The sequence below is a fragment of the Myotis yumanensis genome, unplaced genomic scaffold (genome assembly GCF_028538775.1).
Source record: "Myotis yumanensis isolate MYYU_CA2020_CCGP unplaced genomic scaffold, mMyoYum1.0.hap1 SCAF_6, whole genome shotgun sequence".
Classification (NCBI taxonomy): Eukaryota; Metazoa; Chordata; class Mammalia; order Chiroptera; family Vespertilionidae; genus Myotis; species Myotis yumanensis.
In genome coordinates, this window is record NW_027223757.1 from 72,618,006 (window position 1) to 72,630,027 (window position 12,022).

General features: G+C 43.3%; 1 pseudogene; it reads left to right on the forward strand.

The window, feature by feature from the left end:
* The first annotated feature begins 8,299 nt into the window (after window positions 1-8,299).
* Window positions 8,300-9,262, forward strand: LOC139012889 (cyclin-A2 pseudogene; annotated as a pseudogene).
* Window positions 9,263-12,022: the final 2,760 nt, after the last annotated feature.

Here is a 12,022-nt window from a genome sequence, read left to right on the forward strand (position 1 = left end):
TGAACAAACAGAAAAACAATTTTCAGAAAGTTTACACACACACACACACACACACACACACACACACACTGCAAAGACTTGAGTAAATAAAGTGAGATTATGTTTCAGAATAGAAAGACTCAATATGACAAAGATGACAACTTGCCCCAAATTAATCTCTAATGTTTATGCAATCCCAACCAAAATCCTGAAGGGATGGTGTGGAGAATTTCACCAGAATTTCCTCTACTCATTCTCCAAAGCCCAGTACTTTTTCCTCAGGTAAATATGAGCAGGGCCTACATGTCTGCCTTTGATCTGGTCCTATATATACTATCTGAGAGAAACTCCTTGAAATCTGTGGCATGTAGATGGCAGTTTTCTTCATATCCCAGTACTAATGCAAGTTGTTTTAATTATCCATTGCTATATAATACACAACCCCAATACTTACTAACTTAAAACAGTAATCATTTGTTTGCTTATGATTTTGCTTGCACAGGCTTCAATGGGGCAGTTCATCTCTGCTCCCCATGACACTAGCCAGGTTGATTTGACTGAGACTGGGACTGGGGGTGGGGGGTCCACTTCCAAGATGGCTCCAGCTTGGTGCTGGCAGTCACATGGGAGCTCAGTGGGGCCTGTTTGCTGGAGGCCTTTAATGGGCCTTTCCATTTGACTGCATCAGTTTCCTCAGAGCATGGCTACTGGGATTCAGAAGGAGGAATGCCTGTGCTCAGAGGCCCAGAATGTCACCTTTCTGCAGTCAACTGGACAAAGCAGTGACAGGCCCAGATCAGGTTCAAGAAGAGAAGACATAGATCTCTGTCCTGAGGGAAGGAGCTGCATGCATGTATAGGGAGGGGCAGAATTATTTGGGGACCATCTTTGGAGATTATTTACTACTTGGGTTGTTCCTAGATTTTTTATTCCATTGGTCATTTTGATCAGTTTCCATAAGAGATGTCCAAATGTCATAGTTTAAGCCATAACCCTTCTGAGAAGTAGTCCCAAATAATTGTTAATTAAATTATAATTCATATTATGAAAGTTAGGCCTGATACATATATTTTTAATTTAGATATCCAGTTATTCCATCATATTTTTTCCCTTTTTCCATTGAATTGTTTTGGGGTCTTTGTTGAAAAATCAATTGACCATATTTATGTGGGTCTGTTTCTGAATTCTGTTTCAATGATCTATGTGTCTTGTTTATTGTATCTTTATTAAAAGTTTATAATCAGAGAGTTTTGTTTCTTCAACTTTGTTGTTTTTCAAAATTGTTTTGGCTATCTTGGGCTTTTGCATAACTTTTAGATCAGCTTGAAATTTTTACAAAAAAAGCCTGCTGGGGTTTTTATTGAAATTATATGAATCTATAGATCTATAGATCCTTTGGAGAAAACTGATAACAAATAATATTGAGTGTTATGATCATGTAGATAATATATATCTCCACTTATTTAAGTCTTCTTTAATTTCTCTCAAACAATAAGTATCAAATAATTTAATTTTAAATGTTTGCTTAAATAAATAAAATGCTTCAGGCATGAAACCTCACTGATTAATGTGCAAAGGACTGTGTGTGAGAAAAAAAATTCTGTTGTGGGCATCAAGTATTAGATTGCTAGCATAAGTAAAATATTTTCCCATCACTGTATGTGGCTTTATAATTGCAAGTGCAGGTAATGGATAACCGAATGAATTTAGATTTATAATTGGCCATCAAGATAATTGGATTCTTGTATCTAATTTACCTGCAGGGCATGTGACCTTTATTTACTTCATTTGCATCTAAAAATAGGGTTAATCATATATTCTTCTACTTATTTTATGAGAGCACTGAGAGGAATTTAAATTAATGTGTAGCTGACAAAATGGTGATTGTGAATATGCTTTTGAAAATGCATTAAATGCTAGATCTTTGGAGTGATACATAAACCAATGTTCAATAGATGTAAAAGAAAAAATGTCACACAGATGCACTCTTTTCTTTTTTTTAATCCTTACCCGAGGACATGCTTAGAGAGAGGAAGGGGGAGAGAGGGAGAGGGAGAGGGAGAGGGTGAGGGAGAGGGAGAGGGAGAGGGAGAGGGAGAGGGAGAGGGAGGGAGAGAGAAGAGAAACATTGATGTGAGAGAGAAACATCAATCAGTTGCCTCTGTATATGCCCCAGACAGCAACCTTTCAGTGCACCAGGCAATGCTCAACCAACTGAGCCACTCTGGCCAGGCCACAGATGCACTCTTATGTGCCATCAGGGAAGTCCTTAAAAATCAGAGTTGCACAAACAGGCCAGACCTTTCAGAGAGATCTCTCAGCACACCAAAACTATTCCATAAAGAAAACATGCTCAAAGTCATTTATTATACGAGAGATGCAAATCAAAACGAAAATGCGGTATCATCTCACACCTGTCAGAATGGCTATCATCAACAAATCAACAAACAACAAGTGCTGGAGAGGATGTGAAGAAAAAGGAACCCTTGTGCACCGCTGGTGGGAATGCAGACTGTATGCATGCCTATAAGCCAAACCAATGGACATAGACAACAGGGGGATGAGAGCATGAGTGGGGGGTGGAGAATGGAGGTTAATGGGGGGGGGGGGGGGGATAAGGACACATTTGTAATACCTTAACTAATAAAGAATTTTAAAAAAAGAGCAAATACTACATAATAAAAGGCTAATATGCAAATCGACCAAACGGCAGAACAACCTGTCGCTATGACGTGCACTGACCACCAGGGGGCAGATGCTCAATGCAGGAGCTGTCCCCTGGTGGTCAGTGTGCTCCCACAGTGGGAGAGCCACTCAGCCAGAAGCCAGGCTCATGGCTGATGAGCACAGCGGCAGTGACAGGAGCCTCTCCTGCCTCCACGGCAGCACTAAGGGCCTAAGCCAGGGATGGGCAACCTTTTTGTGAGTGCATGCCAAAACCAGCAAAATCTCTGACTCAAATTCTTCTGTGTGCCAACCCTAATTTTTGAGAACATGTTACGCCTACTTGATATCTCTTAAGGTGTACGTATGTGAAGAAACTTGAAGAAATAATAAAATTCATTCGAGTGACAAAAACACAGTATATGATGATGAAAAATACATTTATTTTTTTAATGTATACATGTTATGTAAAATTATTTATTTATCTAAGATGCACATACACTGAATTTATCTGAAAAATAAAAAAGTTGATATTAAGAAAAAAACTGTAAATGGAAGATTATAAGAGAGGGTTTTGTGTACCAGCAAAAGTTATTGGTGTGCAATGTTTGGCACATGTGCCAGGGGTTGCCCACCCCTGGCCTAAGCCGTCAGTTGGACATCCCCCGAGGGCTCTGGACTATGAGAGGGAGCAGGCCAGGCTGAGGGCCCCATGCATGAATTTCATGCACTGGGCCTCTGGTGTATATATAAGAAAGATTTGGGCAGTGAAGGAAAAAAACAGAAAGATTGTTATGTTCTAAGAATTCCTTTATTGATAAGTTCCCTAAATCCAGATGTGTCTATGATGGTACAGACTAGCCCATGTGAGACAAGAACAATCAGTGACAAAGCCAAAAGGAATCTAGAATTAACTATTTCCTGACTCACTCTGGCTAGGACGTATAACTAGCTCCATTGGGACCATATCAGTAAAGTAGTATGATATTGTGATTTATATTAATAAATATAAATTTGGTCTTTGTCCCTTGTTTCTACATTAAACAGAGCTCCTAAAACCTTTGGGATTATCTAAATGGTGAAAGCCATAAAGATGTCTTTTGTTATGTGAATGAGATGACTTTTGGAAAGCCCCTAAATCACCTAAGGGTGGGGGCTGGTTGCCAATGGAATCAATTGTGTGATTACAGGGTTGGAACTTTCAGTCCCATCCCCTGACCTCAGGGAGGGGGGGGAAGGGGCTAGAAATTGAGTTCAATCACCAATGATTTAATCTAGCATGCCCACCTAATGAAGGTCCATAAAACTCCAAAGGACCGCCCTGACCGGTTTGGCTCAGTGGATAGAGTGTCGGCCTGCGGACTGAGGGGTCCCAGGTTTGATGCCGGTCAAGGGCATGTACCTTAGTTGCACATCCCCAGTAGGAGGTGTGCAGGAAGCAGCTGATCAATGCTTCTCTCTTCAATGTTTCTAACTCTCTATCCCTCTCCCTTCCTCTCTGTAAAAAAAACAACAATAAAATATATTTAAAAAAACAACAACAAAAAAAACTCCAAAGGACTGGCCTGGAGAGCTTCCAGGTTGGTGAACACACAGAGGTGCTGGTGATACCATTGTAATATTCTGGTTATTATCTAACAGGAAAAGTGTAAAAGGGAAAACTAGATATAGGCATGCCATTTATATAACTTTGCCAAAAAGCTGCATTTAACACTGTCCAAGTCTGTCCCAGCTCAACGATGGGGGAAGGGACTGGACAAAGGCAGTATAGACATATGCCCAGTAAGGTCTGAGTGATGGTAGGGAAGGTACTTGCCCATCAATCAAACCTGGGAGGGAGTTAGTGGCTAGAATGGGCGTGGCCACTGAAACCTCTCAAAATCTAAATATATAAACATCAAACAAAGTTTCTCTCTCTCTCTCTCTCTCTCTCTCTCTCTCTGTCTCTCTCACACACACACACACACACACACACACACACACACACACACACGCACACACGGGCCCTCTTGGGAATCCTGCTGCAGGGGGATGCTCTCCCCAGTGCCCACATGGTGCAAGGCCATGTTGAGCTCCACACATGAACTAAAGGACTTTAATCTGGCCTGAACGCTGAACTTCACCCAGCTGCAACATGGAACGAAAACTCTGGACACTAGAGTTTCTGATTTTACTAAACTCCCAGCTGCCCCTTTTCCAGGACTGGCTTAAGAGGCAGGGGACTTTGGAACTCGAGAAATGTAATTCCATGCCAATAAAGCCTTCTTCCACATTGCATCCTCCTGTGCAAGATTTAGAAAATTAATTTTCTGAAGATATCTTAAGAGCCTCACTCCCACTTGGGTCTCTCCAGTATTACTGCTCTGAACGGGCACAGAAAGTCAGAGCCCTTTCCCCTTGTCCTATGCATCATCAGGCTATTCTTGAGTTATATCCTTTTATTCTAAACTGGTAATACAGGAAGTAAAATGTTTCTCTGGGTTCTGTGAGCCACTCTAGCAAATTAATCAAATCCAAGGATGGGGTTCTGGGAACCTCCTATCTATAGCCGGTGGTCTATCAGAAGCACAGGCAATCCATTATCTAGTCTTACAATTGGTGTCTGAAATGTGTGTGTGTAGTGGGGAGCGGGGTGGAGAGGACAGTCCTGTGGAACTGAACCCTTAACCTATAAAATCTGGTGCTATCTCCAAGTAGCTAGTGTAAAATTGAGTTGAATTGTTGGACATCCAGCTGGTGTTCCAGAATTGCTTGGTGGTGTGCGTGGGGGCGGGGGGTGGGGCGGGGAGGAAATCCACACATCAGAATCGGGTGGTGGAATCTCAACTGCTCATTCAAGAAACCTGTGAGTTATTCTCGACAATCCCTCCTGTTTCTGCTCAGTAGCCAAGTCCGATAGGTTCTGCCTTCAAAGTTAAAAACAAATTCGTCCACTCTTATCAATCCTGTTACCACCTCAGTTAAGCCTCCATCACCTCTCCCATGGACCACCCTTCTCCCATTTCCCTCTACACTGTATTTTTGCTAGACAGCAGCTGGAGAGATGTTTCAAGTGGATCTCCTTATCTCCACACTAAAAATCCTTCCAAGGCTTTCTCCAATACACTTGAGATATAAACCAAATTGCTTACATGACCCACAAGGTCTTCATGATCTGGCCCCTGGCTCCCTAATTACATTTCATACCACGCACCACCTCATTTCTGCACACTAACTCCATTTCCATTTATCAAACCCACCAAATTATTTCCTGGCTCAGACCATCGTTCTCGTTGCTCCCTCTACTTAACATCTTTTCTCCTTATGTTTTACCCAGTTAACTCATTTATCTTTCAGATAACAGATAAAATGTGACTTTATCAGAAAGATACCCGCCCCCACTGGGCTCTCCAATTTAAATTAGGGCCTTCTTGAAAACTCCTTCATAATTTTATTAATCAATGTCACCCCAATAAATCCAATAAGATAAAAAAATTAGAATCCCCTTTTATATGCTTCCATTACATTGGTAATTTTAGTTCATCCTATATAATAAAGAGGCGATATGCAAATTAACCCTCACACCCTCACAAGATGGCTGCATACGACCAGGCCAGCAGGGGGGTTAGTGAGGAACAACCAAACAATTGAACAAGCGGACTGCATGGGGCGACCAGGCCGGCAAGAGGGTTAGTGAAGGACAACCAAACAACTGAACAGCAGGCTGTGTGGAGCGACCAGGCTGGCAGAAAGGGCATTTGGAAGTGACCAGGCTGTCAGGGGGGGGCAGTAAGAGGCAACCAGGCCAGCAGGGGCGGGGGGGCAGTTAGAGGCGACCAGGTTGACAGAGGGTGCAGTTGGGTGTGACCAGGCCAGCAGGGGGGGCAGTTGGGGGCAATTAGGCTGGCAGAGGGGACAGTGAGGGTGCAACTAGGCTGGTGGGGGGGGAGCAGTTGGGGGCGACCAGGCTGGCAGAGGGAGGCAGTTGGGGATAACCAGGCTAGCACGCGGAGGCAGTGAGGGGTGATCTGGTCGGCAGGGGGGGACAGTTAGGGGCAACCAGGCAGGCAGGTGAGCGATTAGGATTGTGAGAGGGATGTCCGAGGGGTTCAGGATTGGAGAGGGTGCAGGCTGGGCTGAGGGGAACTCCTCCCCCACCACCACCATGCACAAATTTCATGCACCAGCCCTCTAGTATAATTATAAACATACATAGATTTACATATATATAGTTGTCCTTACCATTCTATAAGCTCTAAGAGGGCACAACTCATGTCCATTTTGTCTACAACTGAATTCCCAGTGCCCTTTAAGATGGACAACTCCATATTTTACATGAGGATACTAAGACCCAGGGTGAAACAACTTTTAAGAACTAAAACAGTATTCTGATAACTAATTAGAAAGCATAAGAAAATTGTTTTCCAGCATGGAGTATTTGATTCTGTAGACTATTAGATTATTACCATCTAGCTCAGCACTGTAGTGCCCCCTTATCTGCAGGAGATACGTTCCAAGACCGCCAGTGGATGCCTGAAACCACAGATAGCACCAAACCCTATATATATGTTTTTTTCAATTCCTGGCCAGTGTGGAGTTTGCATGTGCTCCGCATGGATTTTCTCCAAGTATTCCAGTTTCCTCTCACATCCCAAAGATGTGCACATGAGGTGAATTGGCGTGTCTAAATTGTTCCAATCTGAGTGCATGTGGGGACAGGGGTGTGTGTGAGTGGCCCTATCATTGAAGGTGTCCTGGCCACAGTGGAGTCCTGCCTAGTGCCCCGCGCTGCAGGATAGGCTCTGGCCACTCTTGACCTGGAACTGGGACAAGCAGATTGAAAAATAATTATCTTACTGTTTTTATTACTTTTCCTTAAATGTATATATAGCTCACATTTATTTCAATGTTTAATGTTTTGGTCTTTGTTTAGAAGTTTGGTGGGTTTTGTGGCCAGAATATGCTGTAGAAACTTAATTCCTGTTTATAGCAATCAGACTATGGAAAAATTGGTTTCATTATATGTCATTTTCACTTAAACAGTTTTCCAAGAAACTATCTATTGCCGGAAGCCGGTCCATCCTTGCTGCTTGACACAGTCGCTGCAGGGAAGAAACATCTGCACAGCATATGTTTCAAGGGACCTGGCATATATGGCATACTGTTCTTAATATGTTTGCTACCCTACTTAGCGCTATGTGTGTTTACACCAAGGTCACCTCTTCAAGAAAGGTTGTTTCCCCAGGTGGGGATTTTTCCCTGGAGTTAGGGATTAACAGGACTAAGGAAGGAATAAATCAGTAAAACCCCTTAACTAAGTGCCAGGCATGTAGTTAATCACTTTAACTACGAACAATCACACTTAAGATACATAATCCTTATTTAGGATAATCTCCTTCAGTTACTTCCTTGTAGCTTAACAGAACAATAGAGTAGTGACCTTGGCATGGAGATAATAAACGCCCTAACCTTTGAAATAGAATGGATAGGATTAAAATCAGCTGGTATAAATACAGATGTAACAGGAGAATAAAGATAGAACCTGGCTGGAGAACCTGACTAGAAAACCTGGCTAGGCTGCTGATCAACTGAACGCTGTCTCGGTGTCATTCCTTCTTCGACGACTCCGTCCACACCTTTGGGAACCCCTGGACCTGCTGGGGCAAGACCCCAACATATGGCGCCTGAACCCAGAAAACCACTGGTACCTCTTGATTATCCAACGGATGATAGTTTGGAGTCACCAGAAGCTATGGCCATGTCAACTGTGTTGGAAGAGGAAGAGCCAGTGAGTGTTACTGAAGTCCCAGACTGCCACGAGGACATTCACACATACCTCAGGGAGATGGAGATTAAATGTAAGCCTGAAGTGGGCTACATGAAGAAGCAGCCGGCCATCAACAACAGCATGAGGGCTATCCTTGTGGACTGGTTAGTGAAAGTAGGAGAAAAGTTTGGACTACAGAATGAGACCCTGCACTTGGCTGTGAACTACATCGACAGGTTCCTTTCCTACATGTCTGTGCTCAGAGGAAAACTTCAGCTGGTGGCCACTGCTGCTATGCTGTTAGCCTCAAAGTTTGAAGAAATATACCCCCCAAAGGTTGCAGAGTTTGTGTACATTACAGATTATACCTACACCAAGAAACAAGTTCTGCGAATGGAGCACCTCGTTCTGAGAGTCCTTTCTTTTGACTTAGCGGCAGCAACTGTCAATCAGTTCCTCACCAGTACTTTCTGCACCAGCAGCCTTCCAACCGCAAAGTTGAAAGTTTAGCGATGTTTCTGGGAGAGTTAAGTTTGATAGATGCTGACCCCTACCTTAAGTATTTGCCATCAGTTATTGCCGGAGCGGCCTTTCATCTAGCACTCTACACAGTCACAGGACAAAGCTGGCCTGAATCCTTGGCACAGAAGATGGGCTACACCCTGGAGAGTATGAAGCCCTGTCTCCTGGACCTGCACCAGACCTACCTCAGAGCACCGCAGCACGCGCCAGCAGTCCATCAGAGAAAAGTACAAACATTCCAAGTATCATGGTGTTTCTCTCCTCATCCCACCAGAGACACTACCATGTTTGACAAACCCCAGAGATGTCAGCCCAGAGAACAGAGCTTTTGGCAGGCATGTATGCTTTTGAACAATTGCAACAGGTTCCCTTTAACTTGTACACTGACTCTCAATATATAGTTAAATTATTTCCTCATATTGAGACCGCCTCTCTCCCACAAGGAAGAACAGCCATTTTCTCTTTGTTAACTCAGCTACAAACTTACATTCACAAACGAGAAAAGGCTTCCTATATTGGACATATTAGAGCTCATTCCTGCCTACCAGGACCCTTAAGCGAAGGAAATTATCAGGCGGATTTACTAACTCGCCCAGTAGTTTGCACAGCTCTAGAAGAAGCCTGACGGTCTCATGCCATTCACCATCAAAATGCTTCTGATCTCCGTCTATATTATCGCTTATCTAGAGAAGCTGCTCGAAGTATTGTGCATGACTGCGGCCATTGTCCTACTCATTTTCCTAGCCCTGCTACTGGAGTTAATCCAAGAGGACTCAGACCCTGTGACTTATGGCAGATGGATATTACTCATGTCCCATCTTTTGGCAAACTTTGCTATGTGCATGTTTGTATTGATACTTTTTTTCATGTTATCCTTGCTTCTGCACGTACAGGAGAAGCCTTTAAAGAACTAAGTCAACATTTATTCCAATGTTTTTCCTACCTAGGAATACCAAGGGCACTTAACACAGACAATGGGTCTGCCTATACCTCTAGAGCTTTTAAAAACTTATGCTCTATATTCGGCATCACACATACTACAGGAATACCCTACAATACTCAAGGACAAGCAATAGTAGAAAGGGCTCACCAAACTTTAAAAACACAAATTAAGCCGAACCGGTTTGGCTCAGTGGATAGAGCGTCGGCCTGTGGACTCAAGGGTCCCGGGTTCGATTCCGGTCAAGGGCATGTACCCTGGTTGTGGGCACATCCCCAATGGGGGGCGTGCAGGAGGCAGCTGATCGATCTTCTCATCAATGTTTCTAACTCTCTATCCCTCTCCCTTCTTCTCTGTAAAAAATCAATAAAATATATTTTTTTAAAAATAAAAACACAAATTAAAAAATTACAAGAAATTGAGTTTAAATATTCCTCTCCTCATCATGTTCTACAACATACTCTATTTGTACTTAATATACTAAACGTCGATTCTGAGGGAAATTCCCTGATGTACAGACATTGGAACCCTGATCTAACTAAACCTAAAGCCCTCTCCAAATGGAGAGACTTGCTTATAGGAGCCTGGAAGGGACCTGATGTACTTTTAACTTGGGGGAGAGGATATGCTTATATATTTCCACAGAACGAAGACTCACCTGTGTGGATTCCAGACCGTCTAGTCCAACCTTATGTCTCACAGCCCTCCGTCTCCGCCTCACCCTCCTCCTCCCCGGTATCATCCATATCGGCCGACCCAGAGGGCACAGCTGACTCCTCCCCAGAAACCGGAAACCGACACCACCATCAAGCACAGCCCTGATGGACCCGTTGATCCAGCCGTTCAACGTGCTGACGCCTCGGGAAGCCCGTTGCCAGCGACGACGCCTGCTAGCCAGATCAACGAGGACAACCAAACCACCGACTTTAGGGCAGCTGAAATCCCTTGACTGAAGAGGCCAGCAACCTTCTACAGGAACAAGGCTCCGTGTGCACTCCATCCACTATGTTTATAGTTATGCTCGCTATCATTGCTTGCCAGTCTTCTTCCGAGTCTTAAACAACCCAATCTGAGAGGTGGCCGCTGATTTACACACACTATCATTTAAAAAAATAAAAAAGGGGGAATTTGCCGGAAGCCGGTCCATCCTTGCTGCTTGACACAGTCGCTGCAGGGAAGAAACATCTGCACAGCATATGTTTCAAGGGACCTGGCGTATATGGCATACTGTTCTTAATATGTTTGCTCCCCTACTTAGTGCTATGTGTTTACACCAAGGTCACCTCTTCAAGAAAGGTTGTTTCCCCAGGTGGGGATTTTTCCCTGGAGTTAGGGATTAACAGGACTAAGGAAGGAATAAATCAGTAAAACCCCTTAACTAAGTGCCAGGCGTGTAGTTAATCACTTTAACTACGAATAATCTTTACTACATAATCTTTACTTAGGATAATCTAGTTCAGTTACTTCCTTGTAGCTTAACAGAACAATAGAGTAGTGACCTTGGAATGGAGATAACAAATGCCCTAACCTTTGGAATAGAATGGATAGGATTAAAATCAGCTGGTATAAATACAGATGTAACAGGAGAATAAAGATAGAACCTGGCTGGAGAACCTGACTAGAAAACCTGGCTAGGCTGCTGATCAACTGAACGCTGTCTCCGTGTCATTCCTTCTTCGCCGACTCCGTCCACACCTTTGGGAACCCCTGGACCTGCTGGGGCAAGACCCCAACAATCTATGAATTTAGTACACATACATGTCTATGATAAAGTTTAATTTCTAAATTAGGCACACTAAGTGGTTAACAATAACTAACAATATAACAATTATAACAAAATACTGTTATGTGAATGAAGATTCTCAAGGTATCTTATAGGACTATACTCACCTTTTCACTTCAAGGAAACACTTTATGGCTTCTCTTTGGTATATCCGAATTACCAACATTACTTTTGCGCTTTGGGGCCATTTTTAAATAAAATAAGCATTACTTGAACACAAGTACTTGGGTACTGGGACAGTCAATTCGATAACCAGGATGGCTACTAAGTGGCTAAGGAGGGAGTATATTGCGTGGATAGGTGGACAAAGGAATGTTTCATGCCCCAGGTGGGCAGAGTGGCAGGACATCAGGAGATTTCATGACACTATTCAGAATGGCTGCAATTT